This window comes from Accipiter gentilis, chromosome 33, assembly GCF_929443795.1.
Source record: "Accipiter gentilis chromosome 33, bAccGen1.1, whole genome shotgun sequence".
Lineage (NCBI taxonomy): Eukaryota > Metazoa > Chordata > Aves > Accipitriformes > Accipitridae > Astur > Astur gentilis.
In genome coordinates, this window is record NC_064912.1 from 6,522,212 (window position 1) to 6,542,453 (window position 20,242).

The following is a 20,242-nucleotide window of genomic DNA, read 5'->3' on the forward strand; positions in this document are numbered from 1 at the left end:
CACAGAATCCATGGAAAGAGAAGGACTGATAAGAAGCAGCAGCCCTTCTACATACACAAATGCATGGCTTACAGGTACAGCAGTGACAGAAAGAGAAATCAATCAGCACTGCTCTGGTATTACTGTCCGCATTGGAAGGGGAGTAAGCTGTACAAAAACAACCAATAACCCACCACACTCTTACTTAAGAAAACCTACAAATATCTGGATATCTGGATGAGTTAGCAAAAAGTGTGGTGATCTGGGTCAAGCAAATACCATGAAGACAAGAAAAACTGCATTTCAGACCAATAGTTTCACTAAACTGAAATCTCTCATATCTATTATGCACCCTCCTTTTGACACCCACACTCCCCAGCCCATGAATTATGGAGCAGATCCTTCAGATGACATCCGAGAGATGCAGCCTTCTTGTCAATGACAAATTCCCATTATTTCTTCCCGAAACTAAGGACTAAAATTAAAAAGGCCTCTTAAGAATGAAGTCACCAGGGAACAAAGGCTTTTGTGTTTAATTGCTCAGGGTGCTGAGAAGGTAGAAGTGGATAGTCATGTTCCCTCATGTACCAGCTTGAGCTTTCCACACTGTTCTCAAGAGCAACAACTCAGCTGAAAACAAAACCACAGCTTTATGGCTGGCATTTCAAATTTGGATGGCGTTCACCACTAATGAGCTAATGCCCTGCCCAGCGTCATGGCATGGTGTTCAGCTGAGATGGAGAGGATAACACCAAAGGGACAGGATTTTCCAAACTTCCTCTTCCTCCAAAGAGACCCGCTGTGCTGGTTGGTACTGAGGAAATCTCCTCAGATTTTGAAAGACCTCTCCTTCGGGTGCCTTGCTTTCAAGGAATGCATATTTGACATAGTAGGACTATAACTCTAATAAGTCACAGGAAAAATAAGAGCAAACAATTAAAACCTCATTCTGATAACTCAGCACGCATGGTCTGGCCTTTGCACAAGTGAAAACACAGCTTTCAGAATCGCACGCTTTCTCTCCTAATCTAAATATAAACCAGCTTGTCAGGTGACAAGCAAAATGCAGAGCTATTCACCCATCCACAGCAATACAGCAGAGCCAGCCACAAAGTACTGCCCGTCCCCTTCCTCAAACAAGGGTAGAGAGGCAGGAGAATTTTCCCTCCTTTCTTTAAAAGACAGATGAACCACAAAAATATTTAAAAATAAAGAAGGCTAAATGGAGTTAGAAGCGTGCTACCGTACGTTATTGTTCCCATTTATGTTGTTTTTGTGCCCTCTGCTCTGTAAACATAAAATAAAACAGTGCTGTAGAACATTCAGTGCCATTTCACTGTACAAATACCCTTTTTGTTCTCTGCCCACGGTCAAAGTATATGAATGGCCTCAACTCTCATAATTTCTATTACACAAGTCCTAAATTGTGACCAGAGCTCGGTGAGAGCCGCTACACAAATGCATGTAGCTGGAGGCAGCCCGGAGCAGCTACGCTCGACTTCACACCCCTCACAGCCAGTACAGCTCAGAAAAGGAGGGGATGCAAACAAGCAGCAGTAGGAAGCCTGTGGCTACACTACAGCTCGGCAACAGTCTATATTGGCATGTATGTTGTACCATTGCACGTGCAGGTGCACCGGCACATCCATTTGCCTCTTAGGCTTCTCCAACAATCATAAAAATTGGATGCAACAAAAAGGATTGGACACTGAATTACCAAGTTTTACCGTGTGCACTGCATACAGCGAGATGACAGCAGCTCCTGCCTCTTGCGAACCTCTCCTCAGCTTGCTCAGAGCAGATCACTTCATCTGAACCTGTTTGAAGACAAAGGTGGAGTTTAGCCATTTCAGTTTGTCCTGGTGCGGCCACTGTCTTGACATCGTTCACCCAGGGATTAACGCATTTCCATTGGTAGCACTCTTGAAGGAGCAGAAACGCTACCCCCACTCGCACATGCAGCCAGGGGCAACCCGAGGCTGGGCAGTGTCTACGCAGGAAGCCTACGGCAAACCCTCAAACCAAAACCCCACACCCCCAGCCCTCCCAGCCTTCCTGTGCGCAAAAGTTTGCCTTCCAAATGCAGTTACTGGCAGTCTTCAACGGTGCTTTGCAGGTGTCATCCTGGGTTCTGAACCGACCCTCCGCAAGTCAAGAATCACCCCTGGGATTCAGAGCGCTGCCTACCAGCCCTTCCTCAGCAGCCACAAACACCTTCCCCTCTTTGTGACTAGCCGCACAAACCTACCTTCTTACATCGCTCACGAGCTCACCACCTCTCAGCCCGTTTCCACTAGTTTTCCCCGTCCCTCCAGTCCAGCCACCGCTCTCCACTTCCCTGTGGCAAGGATGGCACCGCAGGAACCCCAGACCGCGCTAACGGAGCACCCTGCCCCGAGCTCCCCACAAGCATTCTACTTGCTGTGCCTTGTGAAGGCAACCAGTACTTCACAGCAGCAGAAAAACCCAGCAGCGTGAGATTCCAGCTACAACAGAGATGAAGGACAATACAGACAGTACCTCTCTTCTCCCTGAGCCAGCAAAATATTGGCCTTCGGATATTTACAGAATGAATGTAACATGATGCAAGGTGGTGATATTTTCAGACTCTTTAGGAAACTCCAACCATGTGCCACATTACCCTTAAATCTGCCCATATTTCAACATACATCATTTATCTTTCACCAATGTCTTTTTTTTTTTTAGACTGTAAGTATACACCAAACTAAAATATAAATAAAACAAAACACAATAGACTTATTTAACATTTGAAATAAAAAATACTTTTTTACCATACTTTTTTTCAGAACAATCGGCCAATGTGCACACAAAGAGACCCAAAATGTCATCTGTAACAGGTGACCTGCACTCTGTGTTTTGTCATACATGCAGGAGAAATTTCTGATATTCTCCACAAAATACTACCCCCAAAAAAAATCTATGTAAGTAATTAAGGTTGGGGGTATGTAAACACCACCGTCATTTCTCTATATATCTATACATTCTTTTTCTACTCTGAAGTCTAGCCCATACCTCTAAAAATACCCTAAAAATAGCAGTTTGGGGGAAGTTATGTATTCTGACCAGCACAACACTACCACAGAAATCTAGTCTCACTTTTAATTAAAGGAGGTGCCTGGAAAAAAAGTCAAAATGGGTAGGGTAGGGTGACAGACTCCAGGAAATCTCTATGAACAGTTTCTTTTTCACACAACAGACATTGCAACACATCCAGCAGGCACAGAGCTCATAGCCAGGAAAAGTTGCTCTGCATGCTTCAGCGCTCCAGCGCAGAGAAAAAGCTCTTTCTAGCCTCCTTAGCCTGGAAATGAAGAGCTGCTTTCAGAAGGTAGGTACCATGATGGTCTATGAACAGGACAGCACTGGCCACATATGCCTGGAAAACCAGACCTTTCCTCAAAGAGAGAGCAAGGTTTCTGTACCCCGAGAGCAGCTGCTTTCAGCTGGGTTTTGCTGGAAGTTAGCTCTTTCATTTCAACCTCTAAAAGGAATGTGGACATCTGAAAAATTGTTTTCTGGGCTTTCCTTGGATTTAGAAACATGAAGAACTCTTTTTGAGTGACTCACCATTAAATGTACTGGTTTCCAAATTAATTCCACACAGCTGCATTTCTTTCCTTCTCTAAGGAAGCCATGCAGATAAACCCCTGAGCTTTGCCTGCTCTTCTGCTGACAGCTACAAGCTCTTTTCAGCAAGAGAAAAAACACAGCTCCGTGGTACACAGTGAACACTACAGAGACCAATTCTGCTTCAAAGCACCCTTTCCCAGCAGTATGTCCTTTGCTCTCATCTACTCAGAGAGTGAAGGCAGCAGGACCTCTACTCCCCGCATTACCTTGCCCTGATGAAGGAAAGAAACTGGGGGGTGCTTGGCTCCCAAGGGTGCCCCCAGTTCCTCTAAAGCAGCTCCCAGCTCCCTGGCACCTCTCCAAGGCACCCGAGCACCAGGTCACAGCACTTGCTCCCACCCGCAGTTTCTTTCCAAAGCACTTTCTGGCACTCGGACCCCAGCGTATGCAAGGATCCCAGCGTCGCAGAGCATCACAGCACCCTGCGTCACAGAGTTAAGCACTTACAAAACACACACAATTACAAAACAGCTGGTTCGGAAAGCTCCACCTTCCAGCTTAGTTTGCATGACTAACCTTCTGCAATTAATACTGGTATTTCAATTAACACTGAAACTCAGAGGAGTTGCAACATGCACGTGACATGTCAACACAGAGGATTACAGTATAAACATTACGCTCTTAGAGGCTGCAGAGGAGTGCCCACACACTGCAGTGATTTGGCAGTTAATGGAGACCAGGACATTGCCCAACCGTCCCCATGTCCAGTAAAAGCCTAATTATAAGGTAAGCAAAATACAACAAGGAAAATTCCTATTGCTTGTCTGTGCATACAAATTAATTTGGATTAAAACAGGGTTGAGTTTAAGCAGCAACAGCTACTTCCAAGCAGTCTCAGCAGTGAACACCTTTTCCCCAAATGCTTTGGCTGCCCTTCTGCTCCTCTAGTGAGCAGTCTGCTGCGTCTAACAGCAATGCTGCCTGAGCAGCACAGACCAGCCCTGCACAGCGGAGACCACAGAAAGGGGCGGGAGGGGAACCAAGCCACCAGCAGCCTATATATGTGTTGATAAAGTATATTGAGAAAGATGAGGACTTCTTACAGTCCTGTATTTTCCACTGTTCATGTAAGCTGCCAGATGCACTTAAAAAAATGCATTCAGGTTAAGGAACAGAGTGGATAGTTAGATTAGGTAGATGTTTCAGCTGGTTTATGGTTATACTGAAGGATATATGGTGATACCCTGTAGCTCATTCTATCAAAAATACACAGGAATCAAGATCCTCTCTCACTGGAAATCCAGTATTTGCTGTGCATAAACTTCTTGTCCCAATTGCACAGAAGAGAGTTAACCACAGTCCTTCACCTGTAAGCAAACACAGGAGGCCATAACCAGCTGTAGTGTGTTGGCTGCCACAGGTGATAGCGCTCACTAGGATTTGCCCAAAGGGAGAGTATGCACAATAACATGAGCAGGACCATATTTCATCCTAGATCTTGTCAAAAAGTATTTCAGTGGGAGCAGAACACAGTAGCACCCAGCGGTAAGGTAACTTCCTCGGGACAATGCTGGGCAGCAGTCACCAAGCCGGGAAGAGCACTCAGCTGTCCCGAGACCAGCACACCTCCCCTCACACTCTCTCACAGCACAAGTCCAACACTTCAGCCTGCTTACAGAATCTCACTTCTCTAACTCTTTTTGTTTAAAGATCAGATTAAGAGAGATGGAAAACTCTCCCCAGCTTATGGCAAGCTTGGACAAGCAATGACAGGTCCCAGGCAAGCATCCTCCTCTGGGAGCAATTCCCAAGCAAGGATGAAGATGATAGTGGTAATTAGTTCATGTTAGTCAGGTGCAAGTGTTGCCGAGTGACTTAAGTTCTTGTGCACATGTATTATTGGCTAATGTCATCAAGTATTTAAATGACTGTCACCTGCAATGCTGTTGACTTTGCTTTGGTTATCTCTAGTACAAACCAAATCCACAAGGCAGGGACAGCAGGAAGAGTGGGGATTCTCACAAGCAACCGCCATGCCCCCGCTATGATGGCTGCAGGCACAAGGCCATGAGAACAGCATGAGAAGGGCATGGAAACAGCAAGGGAAAAGTGCTGTCGCAGCAGCTCTGGGAAACCCTGCCTGATCAGCAGGGGGGAAAAGTCTGCGGTGTTGTGAAGAGTGGGCCCATAGCATTGCCAAGGCTAAGGGCTGGAAGGGACTGAGCTGTGCTCTGCACTGGAGCTGCCACCCGCACGGCATTAGCCTGTCCTGTGCACCGAAACCCACTCCCACGGGGCGAGCGCAGGCATCCCCAGCGCCAAGACGCACTGTATAGCGGAGGTGTAACCTTACCTGAAATGTAAGCCCACAACAAGTCTAAAGATTGTGCGTACGGCTTCATTTCCTCGCCCATGGAAATCTGCAGGTTACAGAGCACCATGCTCGCAGCAAGTCTGGGAGACAGACCTGCACATCAGCCCCTGCACCGATTGCCTGCGCCTGGGCAGGACTCGGCAGCCTCGCGCCGTCCAAACACGGCGGGACCAGGTGGGAGCCACCGCAGTAGGGACGAGCTGTGACACCCATCCATGTGCTGCTGGGGCACCTAACGGCCCAGACCTGAGCCGCTCCAAGGCACAGCTGCAGGCGGATTGTCAGTCCTCACTCCCGGACTAGCAGGATCACCGCGCTGAGCCAGCACAAGCCTGGGGTGTGATGCCAGGCATCCTGCCTTGCTTTCAGTCTGCCAACTGCTTTCTGCACGAACTGCCAGTCTACAAACCCAGCGGTTTCTGTAGCAGCACGGTGACACAATGTCACAGCACTGTCCGGCTGTTTGCAAAATCACTGCCAGCAACACCCACGCTACCAGAGCTGGGAGCAGAAGCACACGGGCCAGCTCCCAAAGTCCTGCTCCAAGGGCTCTTTCCCTGGAACCAAGTACAACACGTCACCTCCAGTAGCAAGCGTTGCTTTCCCCAGATATGTTAGTCTTCACATGTCACAGACGGGCTACAGTAGAGGCACAGGGACAAAAGGCCTTTTGCTGTGAAATGGAAGAACACAAGGATGACTCTACTCAGTCTGACGTTGATAGCCAGGTGCGGTTGCCTGGGTCAGAGTGAAGTATAAGGCAAGTACACAGTGGTGCTTGCCTTCAACAGCTTTCCAGCATCCTGGATGTACAGTTTAAATAAATGCCAAACTAAAGGTTGCACAGTGGCACTGAATAGTCTATGAAGTTTTTTCATGGCCTTCCTAAGTTCATACCATCTTTTAGCACCCACCCACAGTATCCTGTGGCAAGGAGTCCCACAGCTTAACTGCCAAGTGAAAAAAACCACCTCCTTTTAGTGGACAGTGAGGAGTGGCCCTTTTTACAGAGAAATTAAGAAAGGACAGCGAGAGCACAAGACAGAGCATAGTAAATAAGGTAAGAAAAGGAAAGGGAAGGGCATGATATGCAGGGAACCAAATGGGAAAGAAGCATTAGCTCAGAGTAGCACAAAGGGAAAGGTGCAGGCTTGTTCGCAAATCAAACCTTAAATTTTCCACCAGAAGTGACATAAATGGTATAGAGATAGAGAGCCGAGGAGCTACAAGCTTCTTTCTGGTGTTCCTCCTCCCCACTTCTAAATTTCTAAGCACAAAAGAAAAAACCTTATGCCCTTTTAAAACACATTTTAGCATTTCTAAATCACTGCCCTGATTTGTCACTTGAATGGCTGCCATTAGTCTTTCTTAGACAATAAGCTTTACCAGCATCAAATATTTCTAGAGAGTTAGCTTGCCAACAAGTTAGCTGGTTTTGGCCAGAAACCAGATACTATCTATTCAACGTTTTATGGTCTCCAGCACAGAACCATTGTATTGATCACTCCAGACTCCTGCTCCCTTCATCACACCTCCATTAGCAAAGGCTGGGAACTCCGTTCTTAGATAGCAGAGGCAAGATTTAATACACTTCATCCTATTCTTGTTAAACACACTTAATCACAGTAAGCTTACTTATTTCCCAGATGAAGGACAATATATGGCTGAACAGGGAACAAGCTGTCCCTTCCAGTGCTTGCTCTCAAGCTCCGCAACTTAGCTCTTCCTTCAGTGCTTCTGCAAGTCTGAAGCTCTTCCTCTGCCATTATTTCCACGCTGGCACATAGCATGTGAATTTATTCCAGGATTTATTTCATTTTTGGCAGAAAATATTTATACAAAACATGAGAAATATCGCACGTGTCTTGTGTCTAAGCATCTTAAGGCTCATCTGCAAGGCAAATGTGTTTATACAGTGTCATACTATTATAAAGAATAGTTATACATATGTAAATCCCTAGGCACTTGTGAAAAGTTCTCCCTTTTTCAGCCTCCCCTCACATCACAAAACTTCAGCCACGATTATGGGTAAGTTTGTTCATGTGCAATTTTGAGCCTTTTAAGGCTACTGAAATCCCCTGAAATATTTATGTGGCTCAAGTGTTACTCAGAACAGTAAGTTCACTATGTTGCCTCCCTAATCAACATTTTCAATAGGGAAAACCAGTTCACATTACAGAGATCTATAACCATGGAAATTTATGAGGCATACAAGTATTGGCAAAGGAAAAAATAATCCTCTGAGGATATTTCATCTGCCAATATTACAGCAAGATGCAGATGGCAGGGTGCAGAGTCAGAAACCACTCACAAATAACCTGATCCTCACAGCAGTACCGTGAGGCACCCACAGACCCCAGACTCCCTTTTTGCTACGCCTGGCTCTATTTTCTGGCTATCCCAATGCACAGGCCATCTCCCAGTCTCACTGCCTGACACCTCCTATGCATTTTTTTAAGCATCCTAGTCTAATAACCTGAGTATATTTCAATTAGATCTCTCAGAAATCAATTAAACAAAAGGTTTGTGACTGAGACGTCATTAGGAACATGCATCAATATTGATTAATGACCGACAGATATATAATTTACTGAAACACTTTAGGAAACAAAAGTCCTCTGTATTTGACAGAAGGGTAAAGAGAATTCTCACTTTCTGCTGAGCAACAAAGAAATGCTCTTGATTTCCATTAAAGCGTCCTCTTGTCCTATCCTGTCCCACAATTTCCTACCCGCATCCTACTTCCCAGGGTTCGGCAGCACAACTGCTCCCTACACAAGTGGCTGCACCCACAATAGGTTTTTCTACCGCAGCAAAATTTTAAAACTACATTCCACCTGCATGAAAGGTTAGCAACTGGCTTCATCACTCCAACAAAGATGGCTTGATGAAACATATATTCAGTCTTTGCTAACTGACAGAGGACTCACAAGTGCAGAAATGCACATTCCATTAAAATCAAACAAAAGGGAACATTTTTACACACACACTCTTAAAGACAGAAGATGGGATGACAGACCTAGATTTTAATGGAGAAAGTTCATATATATATATACATATATATGCTTATAGATCACTGGCCCATTTAACAATTGCATTTCTGTTTTTCTTCTTCCCTCCGCCATATTTCTCCACCCAATTTATAGCGTATCTCACTATGCCGTACACCAGCTTGTGCTTGTGACCCTGAGACCCCACTCAGTGTCCTCATTTCCTCAGCTCTGAAGCAGAGATAACAACCTCCTTTGCAGCAGCACACTGAGGACCAGCCAAGTCTGTACCTTTAGATACAAAACCCTGACTGAGCCACAGAGGTTCATCAGGCTGATGATAGCCAGCCTTGGCTCCCTGCTGTCGTGGTTTAACCCCAGCCGGTAACTAAGCACCACGCAGCCGCTCACTCACTCGCCCTCCAACCCAGTGGAGTGGGGGAGAGAATCAGGAAAGAAAAAAACAAGGTAAAACGCATGGGTTGAAATAAGAACAGTTTAGTAGAACAGAGGAAGAAACAAATAATGATGATAACAACAATAATAAAATGACAATAATAATAAAAGGATTAGAATATACAAAACAAGTGAGGCACAACACAATTGCTCACCACCTGCCAACTGGTGCCCAGTTAGTTGCCGAGCCCCACCCCAGGCCAACTCCCCCCAGTTTATATACTGGGCGTGACATCACATGGTATGGAATATCTCTTTGGCCAGTTTGGGTCAGCTGCCCTGGCTGTGTCCCCCTCCCAACTTCTTACGCCCAGCCAGCAAGAAGGCTGGAGGGGCACAAGAAGCTGAAAAATCCTTAGTCTAAACACTACTTGGCAACAGCTGAAAACATCAGTGTTTTACCAACATTCTTCTCATACTGAACCCAAACGCAACAGTATACCAGCTACTAGAAAGAAAATGAACTCTATCCCAGCTGAAACCAGGACACCTGCTCAAATCCTGTCGCTCTTACTCCAGTCTGGATCACACCGCTGGAAAGCAAAAAGACCTGAAAACAGAATTCTTGCAAGCCAGCTTAACAGAGGCAGGTAGTTCTCCCTTGCTTTCCTCTGCCAGTGGGCCACTGTGCTGTGCCTCCTCAGCCTGGGTCTTGGCTGTGGCACGGCTTTGTTACTGCGGAGCCCGTCCCAGCACCTGCCCCTCCTGCGGCCGCCGTCTCTGTCCCACAGCAGCAAGCGGAACGCAGCACATGCACTGCCAAAGTGCCTGTCCCAAGACCAAAAAAAACCCCCTACAAGAAGCCCCATCCTGCTTTTGGTGAAAAGCAGACTGAGGCAAAGGATCTTCACGCTCTGCATTTGTGAGTGCCACTCACAAGCAAAAGTCATACTCGTGCTCCACCGGATGGCAAGTGTTTCATCAACACTATAAGATTAACGGTTAGTTCCCAACTCTCAAGCTGAAATTGTCTTAATTTGTTTAACTGAAGTCTATAGGACAAGCACTACATAAATACACACATTGCACAAATCTGTTTCTTCTTACATAACCAAACTACTTGCAAAACAGAGAATACATAAGCAAACACACACAACCAAACTACTCGCAAAACAGAAGATGTTGCCATTTTACGTCTCATTAGACCGCTCCTCAGCTTAGTCTTGGCAGCACAACTATCCCCACTGTGAGCTGCTGCTTTAGATAGATCCGTGTGGTCTACTGCACTGACAAACAAGTAGTCCCTATATGGTGTAATAAATCTGTGATTGCATGAAGAGTAATAAAGCCAAAGCACACACCCACAGCTCACAGCCTCCAGAACTGCTTCAGGGACAGCAGCCACTTCAATAAACACCTTGAACCCTTTGGAAACTACCTGTTATACAAATCCTCCATCACATCCTCTTGGATGATAGTTTGGAAAACATCACTGATAATACACTTCAGACTTCTAGGAAAAAAAACCTATTCTTAGTCTCAAAAAGGGCTTAGAATACCAACAGTCCCGCAAGTCTTCTGTAGGCAATGCACTGTTCTTAGCCGACTAAGGAGAAAATGGACCTACAGGGAGTTTGATTGCTTTCCCTGATAACCACGTGTGCACAAACTAGTCTTTCTTGCTCAGCACATTGACTCTGCGTTCAGAGCCAGTTAAATGGCAAAAGAAGTCGTATTGTGTTTTACTGCCTGCAAAACCGCAGCGCCAGCACAGGCACATGTGCAAGGCTGGATTTCGTGCCTACTTACACATCAACAAAACTATTTACCACGCTGTGCTTTCGAGAGCCACGGCTCCAGTGATGTGCTGGAAGTGTACAGAACAGGACAGAGCTGTCCAGAATCACAGATGCTGTCGCTGTTGTTTACGTCTACTGTGTTAATGCCCAAAAGCCAACACAGACCAAAGCAAGGGAACAGGCAACACAAGCTTTTCGGGGAAGGTAAAAATCAACTGTTACAGGTGAAAAAAAAAAAAAAAAAAAAAAAGCAGACAAATCTTGAGGCACGTACGTTCTTCAGTTATAAAACTAAAAATCAACACAGAAGCACATGTTTAGTAGAAAATTGTACTAAGCATCGTATTACAGCAGTCACTACCCCAAAGAGCTGTATCTACTTCAATTGCAAACACAAGGGGAATGGGACACAGAAGCAAAGCAAAACACTGCACGCAGCAATGGTGGTGAGGGACTTTATGAAAGATTACTTTGATTCAATTTACCTGTTTGGCCATGTGCTAATAGTTACATGACCTTAAGGTTTTCCAGATATGCTCACTGGGAGCTGAGAGCAGCCTCCCAATGTGCACGTAGCCACACCAGGAGCACAAGGGGGTAACGAGACCGACTAGCTAGCACCAGGGCTCCTGCACCGAGCCTGATGGAAGGGGGCAAGAAAACAGCCAAACCTAGAAAACCACATGTACTGAGGGCAGGGCACAGGCAAGCAGGGGGGCACTGGCAGCCCGCTGGCAGTCTTGACAGGGACGGATGAAACCCAAAGGCAAGCTGGGCTTCTGCTTGCCACACACACACACAGAGCACAGGGTGAGCAGCCCAGCTGGGAACAAGCCCCATGCACGCACCACAGGACACACCAAGGATGGAGATGCATCTTCAACACACCCGCTCACACAGGGCTCTGTGGGGAAGCATTTTCACGAATCCAAGATTAGTCCAACACCCTACCCTGCAAACTGGGACCCACAGACTCTCCTGCCGAAAGGAGGCAGGAGTCACGCTTGCAGGCAAGAGCAAAGGACTGCTGGGGTGCTCTCTCCTACAGCAGCCCCGTGCGCACAGCAATGGCATGCAGTCCTTCCCGCAAGGGTTTAACACAATGCACGAAGGGCCTGTACAGGAGTCACGCGAAGCTGGAACAGACCCAAAACCAAGAAAGATTTGAGATCAGCAAGAAATTGAAGGCAGGGAAGTGTGTAACAGTGCCTTTGTTATTTTTACCTAGACCAATGCTTTGCATGAAACCTGATGTTACGCATCTAAGACACCTCAGGTAAGCTTGCATGTCTGCCTGCCTCAGGAGGAAGCCAAAAGTCCAGAACAAGTCACGTCATGGCACTGGGAAACCAAGTGCACGCGCATCTGGTGGGTTCATCCTGGTCTTGGTGGCCAGGAGATCCCAGGCTGCACAGCTCCACATCGGTGGAGTACCAGAGAGTTTATCCTCGGGATCGGTGCCAGGGAAGAGGCAGCACTGCAGCCCAGCCATGCTAAAATGTTTAAGAACAAATTCGATTAAGATCCCAGACCCTGATTATACCAGCCTAGCGAGTGTCCAGCAAAACCACTTTTTTCCCCACTGGGCTGTGATAAATGCCAACACAGGTCTGCACTACCTTTGTTTCTCATTTTATTCCTCTGGGAGGATTTTCAGGAGAGGTTTGTCTACATGAAAAGCCTGAGGGATGGAAGGGTGGGAAAGGTCAGCGTGTGAAAAACTGACAGTGCAGGCAGCAGTATGATGACACCGTGACCCTGGGATGCTGCCAGCAGTGCCTGTGCAGCAACTCTGCCAGATTTAGCCTCGCCTGGTTCCAGCAGTGAGTTTCTTTCCCAAAGTCCCTGCTACTGCAAGTAAAAGACACTGCAGTGCATCTCATGTTCCCAGGGAGAGAGACCTTTCTTGCCTAAAGCTGGTACTGAGGAAAAGTAAAAATAAAATTTTAAAAAATAAGGTATCAGAAGACAGTGGAGCTGCACAGATAGGTAGATAGATAGATACATATAAATTTTCTCCTTTAGAACCTGTATTCAAGTATCAGTGAGAATAATTTTCAGGACTCTGCCAGAGTTTCTGGGATAGGGAAAAGCAGCCTTTCTGCATGAAAACAAAGCACATGTTTATTCAGAAACTGAGACTTGTGTAAGATCACTTTGCAGACACACTTTCCGTAACACCATAAAACAGAAAGTGAATACAAATACTCATTCTATGTACTCTCACCCCTACCAGTGAAATGAAAAACCCACCATGTGAAATACTTTAAGAACTCCTCCTACCAGTCTCCATCACAAAGAGGCTCTATGAAAAGACCATCACCAGATTTCATAATACTCGTTACTAGATTTTCTTCACAAATTTGGAGGAAATAGAGTCACAATCTACACAGCTGAGTAAATTCTGCCTTTCCTGGCTGCTGTCAGCAGAGCTCCTGGTCTGGACATGCCACTGCAGACAGGCACTGCTTTGCTGAGCTGGGTGAAAAAATCCAAATAATTTATTTACACCTCAGTAACAGGTGTAAAGTTTTTAAACAGGAAGTTCTTTTACATTGCTTTTTGGCAGTTTCATTTACCCTTTTAAGTAATTGTCAAGAAGTTGCAATCATGACCGTGGTTTACTTTAATCAAGTAATTGACGTAACTGAAAGCAAGCAGATGCCTTTGGCCAGCCTTCTGAAACCATATCATAAAGAGAAAGCCACCAGACAATAATCACTGAGAAGGCAAGAGCTCATAAAACAATGCAGTCCGTATCGCTAGAGTGCCTTGGTCAACCTGACTGGCTGTGCAATGTAAACAAACCAAACATTAAACAAGTACTAACGTAAAAAGAAAATTCCTCCCCAGCTGGACAGGCAAAATTAAATGTTTATTTCCTGGACACAAACTACTCTTTGTCCGGACAGTCTTTAAATAGCGAGTGGCAAAGAATCTGAAAGCTTGAGAAAAGCAGCACTCCTGGAAAAGTTTTAAGATGCAGAGTTGTGCCTGAAGGAAAGCAGCATGACTCCTTGTGGCAGAGCTGCCGTGACAGAATACGCCATATCCCTACCATTCTGCCCAAAACCAGCACTGGAAAGGCAAGGTGAACATCAGATGCAGGGTTGGCTACCAACCTCCTTACCCCAACAGTCAAGAGCGTAAACAGCCTTTTGGAAGCAGAGGTTCGCTCTCTGACTCTCAAGAATACGTGGGTTGGTTGTTTGGTTTTTCACTGTTAGTCATCAAAAAGCTGCAACTGCAGCAGGCAGCTGTGTCTCCACACCAACTGGCAGTCTGTCCTCCACCATGGGAGGAGGACATGCAGCTGTGACATGCTAATGTGACATGCAGCATGCTACACGCAGCTAAACAAGACAGAGACCCATCACTACAGGCTCCTACAGCACAGTACAGGAGTGCTTATCACACTGGCCACGCTCCTCTGGTGTCTCATGGCTGCAGCCAGCTCAATCCAGCTTGGCTTCACACCCCAGTTTTGCAGTAGTCCCCAGCATGTTAGCTCACGAGTTTCCACTCAAAGTAGCACCAACGTGTACTTTGCTTTCCTTCTTGGGATCAGCCTTAGCTCTTAATGCTCTGCCACTTCTGAAGTCATATGCTGCTCATGAGGCATGGCAAAGGACCAGCATGGTTTAATATTCAAGAGAAACTATCAGGTCAAGGTTCTCCGTTTTCCTTCATCCCCACACAAAGCAGTCTGTGATCAGATCAGGCACACAGCCATCGGGGTAAGGAACACAGCCACGCGACGTGGCGCACGCAGGCTTACTTGTTTTTTTTTCCAGAAAACTGTAACAGAGCCCTTCCCTGCAGCATCGCTCTCAGTGGAAAACCACCCAGGGATCTAACCGCAGGTTATTTTGTTTTCTCTGTGCCTTTATCCCTCCACTATCTGATCACCTTTCAAAGGGAGCCTGCAGCTCAACCCCAAGTTTACCTTCCCAGACCCCGTTGCTAGGTGAAATGTGTGGTCAGAGGGCACAAACAGAATTATTGCCCAAACAGCCTGGCAAGAACCCAAAGGCCAAATTCACATTCGCTGTCCTTGAAACACCCTAGTATTTAAACATCTGTCAAGACCTTCACCCTATCTTCAGCTCCTCCCTGGAGAAATGCAGAATTCCAAGCAACTGCTAGATTAGCCTGCAGAGCCTAACACTCACACCATGGATAATAGGTCAAAATTTAACGTTCGTTTCCTTTAGACTTCTATTCAGTTTCCAAATTGCATTAATAATGCAGCAACCTCTTAATGTGAGTGTCATTACCCCCCAAGATACTCAATCGTTACTTAAAAAGGATTTCTTAGGTTACTTAATTATTTATCTATATTTTAAATCGATCCAATGAAAAAAAGCAGCTGTGCAACAGCCTCAGACCAACGGCAAATAAAGAACCAGCAAACCTGTGAGATCAGTCAGTAAGATTGTAGCATCAGAGGAACCACACAAATGAAACCTGATTTAACTGAAGTGGGAGGGGGTTTTCCAGGCTGTTGAAGCCCTCTCCATTAGCGCAAGGTCAGGCTCCCAGGGCAGAACCCATGCCCCATTTACCCGTAAGCCCTACGGCCAAGCCTGAGAAGATGCGACTTGACCTACATGGTATTTTACAGCTTCCCTGGGGGAGAGCAAACAACAGAAGCACCACTTTAATGTACTTTGCATGCCCCCAAAATGACAGAAACGAAAGCTAAGTAAGTGTCTTTCTGCACCGTGCAGAGACAAAGCAAGCGTCAGTTCAGTTCCTCTCCCAGACGCATCACAGCTGCCACTGAGGTGGGGATGGTGCTCTGAGGTGTCACCTCATGACATAGTGGTTCCCATCTCCGCACCTTCTGTTCCTTAAACGTCTTTTTGTCTTAGTAACTAGCCGAGGGGATAAAAAGCAAAGTCTTCCTCCGAAGTGATCTCGCTCATACCTGTTTACAAAAACCAAGAGGCAGATTTTTATTCTCAGAAAGGGGAGACTGTGCAAGAAGCAATGCTGCAACAGGGAGAGTTCGACACCTCTGCGTACGCAGCAGTGTCTTTGTTAGCTGCACAGACACCATTCACTGCCTCATCCAGTGCTCTTCCTGATAACATGGGTTATATCACACAAGCTATATCCACAAGCCTGTCATGAAAATGGAGGATAGGCACAAAGAAAAATCCTGAAACTACTACCTAGCCAGCAGAGGTCAGCTTAAAGGAACAAAATTACAGAACTGAAAGAGCAGAGAGCAGCGCAAGGCTACGGCTGCTTCACCCAGGCTCCAAGTTACCCCCTGCAGCCCCCAGAGACCGTCCAGACAGCGATGAACAGAAATGAGCAGAGATCAGTGCGGGAGGCAGAGGAAATGAAGATTACTGATCTGTCCAGGGGGCTGCCTTCTACGCAAGGAAAAGACAGTATTAGACTGAGACAGTAGGAAGCAAAACAACTGTATCTACCCTGCCCTGAGAAAAAAAAGAGAAAGCCGTTAGTCAGATGAATGCCTTCTATTTTTCCACGTTATCCAAACTACGCTGGGGAGTGACACACCACGGAAACCCAAATCAACAGTCTGCTCCACTTGCTTCTCTACACAGCGTTTCAGCTGTTTCTTTTTGTTTGGTTCTCCACATCCACCTGTTGCAAAAGCAGGATTTGAGGTTTGTTTTTTTAAAACTGTTGTGCAGAAAAAAGCCCCAAACACGCCATTTCATTCCTTTCTTCCTTCACAAAGATTGCTGACCCTCTACCGTGGAGAATGCTGCTCCCAGCCCCACTACCTGCCAGCCCCCAGGAGAAGGCAGCTCCCAGCCCCAGGGAAGGGATGTGATCCCCCCTCACACTGACTCACTACCCTCTCCTACTCCAAGGTGGAAGCTGATGGGCTTTGCACTTTTCCAGCTCAATTCCTCTCCTTCGTCTCTGTCAGAAACCTTCCAGATGAGGGGCAGATTAACCATCACCTCTCACCACCAACATCTAGAATATTTATCAACATAGACAGTTACTCTCTCATTAAATTCTGCTAATGATGATCCTCAACAGTCTTCTTCCAAGTTTCAAGCAGTTACTATTAATCCCCGCTGAGTCTAAAAATGTGATCGAAAAGTGGTTCCCCGATAGAAACTTGAGACAAAAAGAGACGAAAAGTTGTCATCAGTAGCAGCTTTCACCCTGAAGCCACCAGAGCCACAACCAGCAGGTGCAACTGCTTCTGCACCCCACAGCCCCCTCATGGTGAAGGGGAAGCAGGGGTGGGATTTCTTTACTTCTGCCACTGACAGGCTTAGCACCAAGAACAACCTTGGCCATTACCTGCTGGTCCTGTCAGCTAGAAATAGCCCTCCACACCACATTTCATCCAAAGAACCACACTTCATCTAGCGTAATACCAGCACGGTCTGGCAGTTTGCTGTAAGGGATCTTTACTAGTAGCAGATACATTCGTATTCACGGTGCGTTTAATTGTTCTAGTGTATATAAAGACTGGATTCACCAAAAGTACGCCACTACTCCAAAAGCAACAATCGTAAGAGAAGACAGAAGTCAGCATTACCTGGCCTTATCTGCCTACTTTCAAATTCCTGTATGCAAATATTTCTGTGCTTACATGCATGCAAGTAAAGGATGGGACGATGCTGGTTGAAATATGTACAACCACGGGCAAACCACAGTGACAGAAGCTCAGGGCAGCGAAGAGGGTAGCTGTAGCCAGAAGCAGGTGCACAGGACATGGGGGGACAGAGGCAGCAAAACCATGCGGTTGGTTATGTCCCATGTGGGTGTCACGATATACACAGTGCTGTGGGATGAGCTTCAGCCTCAGCTCTGCCCCTGCGAAAGGCCACTCACAAGAAACGCGTTTTCTCTCCTTTTACATCCCCACGTAGCATGTGAAAATATACCCATTGCCAGAGAACAGTCAGATCTTTCCTACATTTTTTTTGGCGCGCACAATTTTTTTCTGTAAACACACAAAGTCTTCATACATGCATACTTTAAAATATATATATCCTTACTACATGTCAGTTAAGCCTCTTTAGGTTTAACGAGAAACTAAGCTGCATTTGTGAAAGCGCAAGTTCTCTGCAGCTACATTCACAGGACTTGCTATCTTCCATTACTAATAATCAACATAAGGAAACAAAATGCGTTTGCCAAACATAATAATCAGAAGGGGAAGGTTAAGAACAGCAGACAAAAAAAGCCCTTCTCGACCTCACAAAAAATAATGATCAGGAGGGTCATGTCAAAGCAGCCTTAAAATTTTCTCAGACTCTCGAAGAAATCAAATCTGGCACCACAGAACGTTTTGCAAACATTTCTCAGAAGTAGCTCTGCAGTTCCAGCAAAAAACAGTGTCAGAAAAGCACATCAAATCATCCCCTCCCTAAAAGCCAAATTCAGAGGCACTGATCCAAAAATTAAGCTCAGAGCCTTCTCCACACGGGCAACAAGTGACACGCACACACATCCAACGTTAGAAAAGAACACGCAATAGGGGTTGTTTTCCCCAGTTTTAATGGACAGAGGCGCTGACTTAAGAGCGAATCGTTCATGCCACAGCAATGGACTCTCCAGCAAGACTCCGTAAGAAGTTTTAAAGCATCCCTCTAAGCGATCAGTGCTGTTAGACCTTTCTCTTCCCAGCAGGAGAAAGCTCTTATTTAGCGTGCGGTGCCTTTCTCCTGATTTACCAAGTAAGCAATTCTGAGTGTAACAACGACACAGCCCCAGTTCCCAAGTGGGAAAAAAAAAAAAAAAGAGCATAAATAGGTGTTAAAAACCCCAAACAAATAAAGCAAGCAAACCATCCCCAGCATCCTGAGTGAACTAAACGCACTGGAACGGAGGCGGCGAGAGCAGAGCACGACGCACCTCCCCGCAGGCACACCCGGCCGGCCGGCCCCCCCCGGGAAGGGCTGCCCGGGCCGGCCGCGCCGCGCTCCCGGCGCTGAGCCAGAGGACCTCCCGCCTTCGCCGCCGCCGCCCCCCCGGCTCCGCTCTTTACTCGGGAAAAAACCACGACCGGCAACAAAAGCAGCCCAAAGAAGCCCCCCCGCCCCCCACGCCCCTCCGGCCCCCGCGGCGGGGGGGGGGGGAGGGGGGGGCCTGCCGGCAGGCGGCCCGGGCCGAGCCCCGCTCACCTCGGGCCGGGCGGGCGGGCGGTGCTGGCGGCGCGGCGGCGCGCCCCGCGCTATAAGGCGGGTGGGCCGGGCCGGCCGCCCCGCTCCGCCCCGCCCCGGCCACCGCCTTCCCGGGCGGCCCCGCCGCCAGCCGCGGGGTGGGGGTGGGGGGGGGAGCGGGGGTGCCTGGCCGGGGAAACAAGGGCGGCAGCGGGCGTGCGGGTACCGCGAGCGCCCCGCCTTTCGGCGCTCCGTTTCTTGCCGCTCGCCGCGCGGTTCCCGCGGCGGAGGGCAGGGCGGCGCGCCCCGCCCCGCCGCACGGGCGGGCTCGGCTGCGGGGAGCAGCCGCGGAGAGCGCCGCGCTGGGCCCCGAGCCCCTTGGTCAAGCAACGAAAGCTACAGCAGCGAGCGGAAAGGGCGTTAAAGAAGGGGTGCGGCGGCCGGAGAGCTCAGTGACGCCGGTGGAAGCCGCGGGAGAAGAACCCGGGTAGTTTCCCGAATTTTGCCATGAGGAAGGGTGGCCGGCTGAGCCGTGGTGCAAGCTGATGAGAAAGCCCACACGCGTGCTCCCTAGTAGCGTCGTTGGCGTGCGTTTGGCATCTCCCGCGTGAACCAGAGCTGCCGCAGCAGGGCCTGAAGCGGAAGCTGCAGCCCGACAACTGATGAGACGGTACAGGGCAGGGATGAGGACAAACTCCCCGTTAATTGTCACGGACTTTACTAGGAACACAAGAATCACTGAAAGACCTTAGGGCGGAGAGAGCTGTCGTCATCCAGTATCCAGTCACCAGAGGTTCAGCAATGCTTTCACTTGTGCACAGTTTTCCTAGCTGATAATAAGCCACAGTATTTTGGAACATGGTTTTAAAAAGATAGCTCAGGCACCAACTTCCTTCTGGTTCTTTTCCACGTATAGGTACCAGACAAAGCGCGTCCCCATACCATTACAAAGGTGAGATCTGTAGAAGACAGACAGAAGTATACACTCTTTTAGCCAACTGT

The 20,242-nt window shown here is 47.5% G+C and overlaps 1 protein-coding gene across 3 annotated transcripts in view; it reads right to left on the reverse strand.

The window, feature by feature from the left end:
* CARHSP1 (calcium regulated heat stable protein 1) overlaps positions 1-19,274 on the reverse strand; it is a 39,406-nt gene extending 20,132 nt beyond the window's left edge. The window contains exons 1-2 of one of the 3 annotated variants that reach the window (XM_049791176.1): positions 19,262-19,274; positions 1,697-1,796 (exon numbers count right to left, since the gene is read on the reverse strand). The gene's annotated coding sequence lies outside the window, so the exon portion shown is untranslated. Of the gene's footprint in view, positions 1-1,696; positions 1,797-7,579; positions 7,599-19,261 lie in introns of those variants that run through there. The other 2 variants (XM_049791177.1, XM_049791178.1) reach the window with 2 other exon arrangements.
* Between the last annotated feature and the right edge of the window lie 968 nt (positions 19,275-20,242).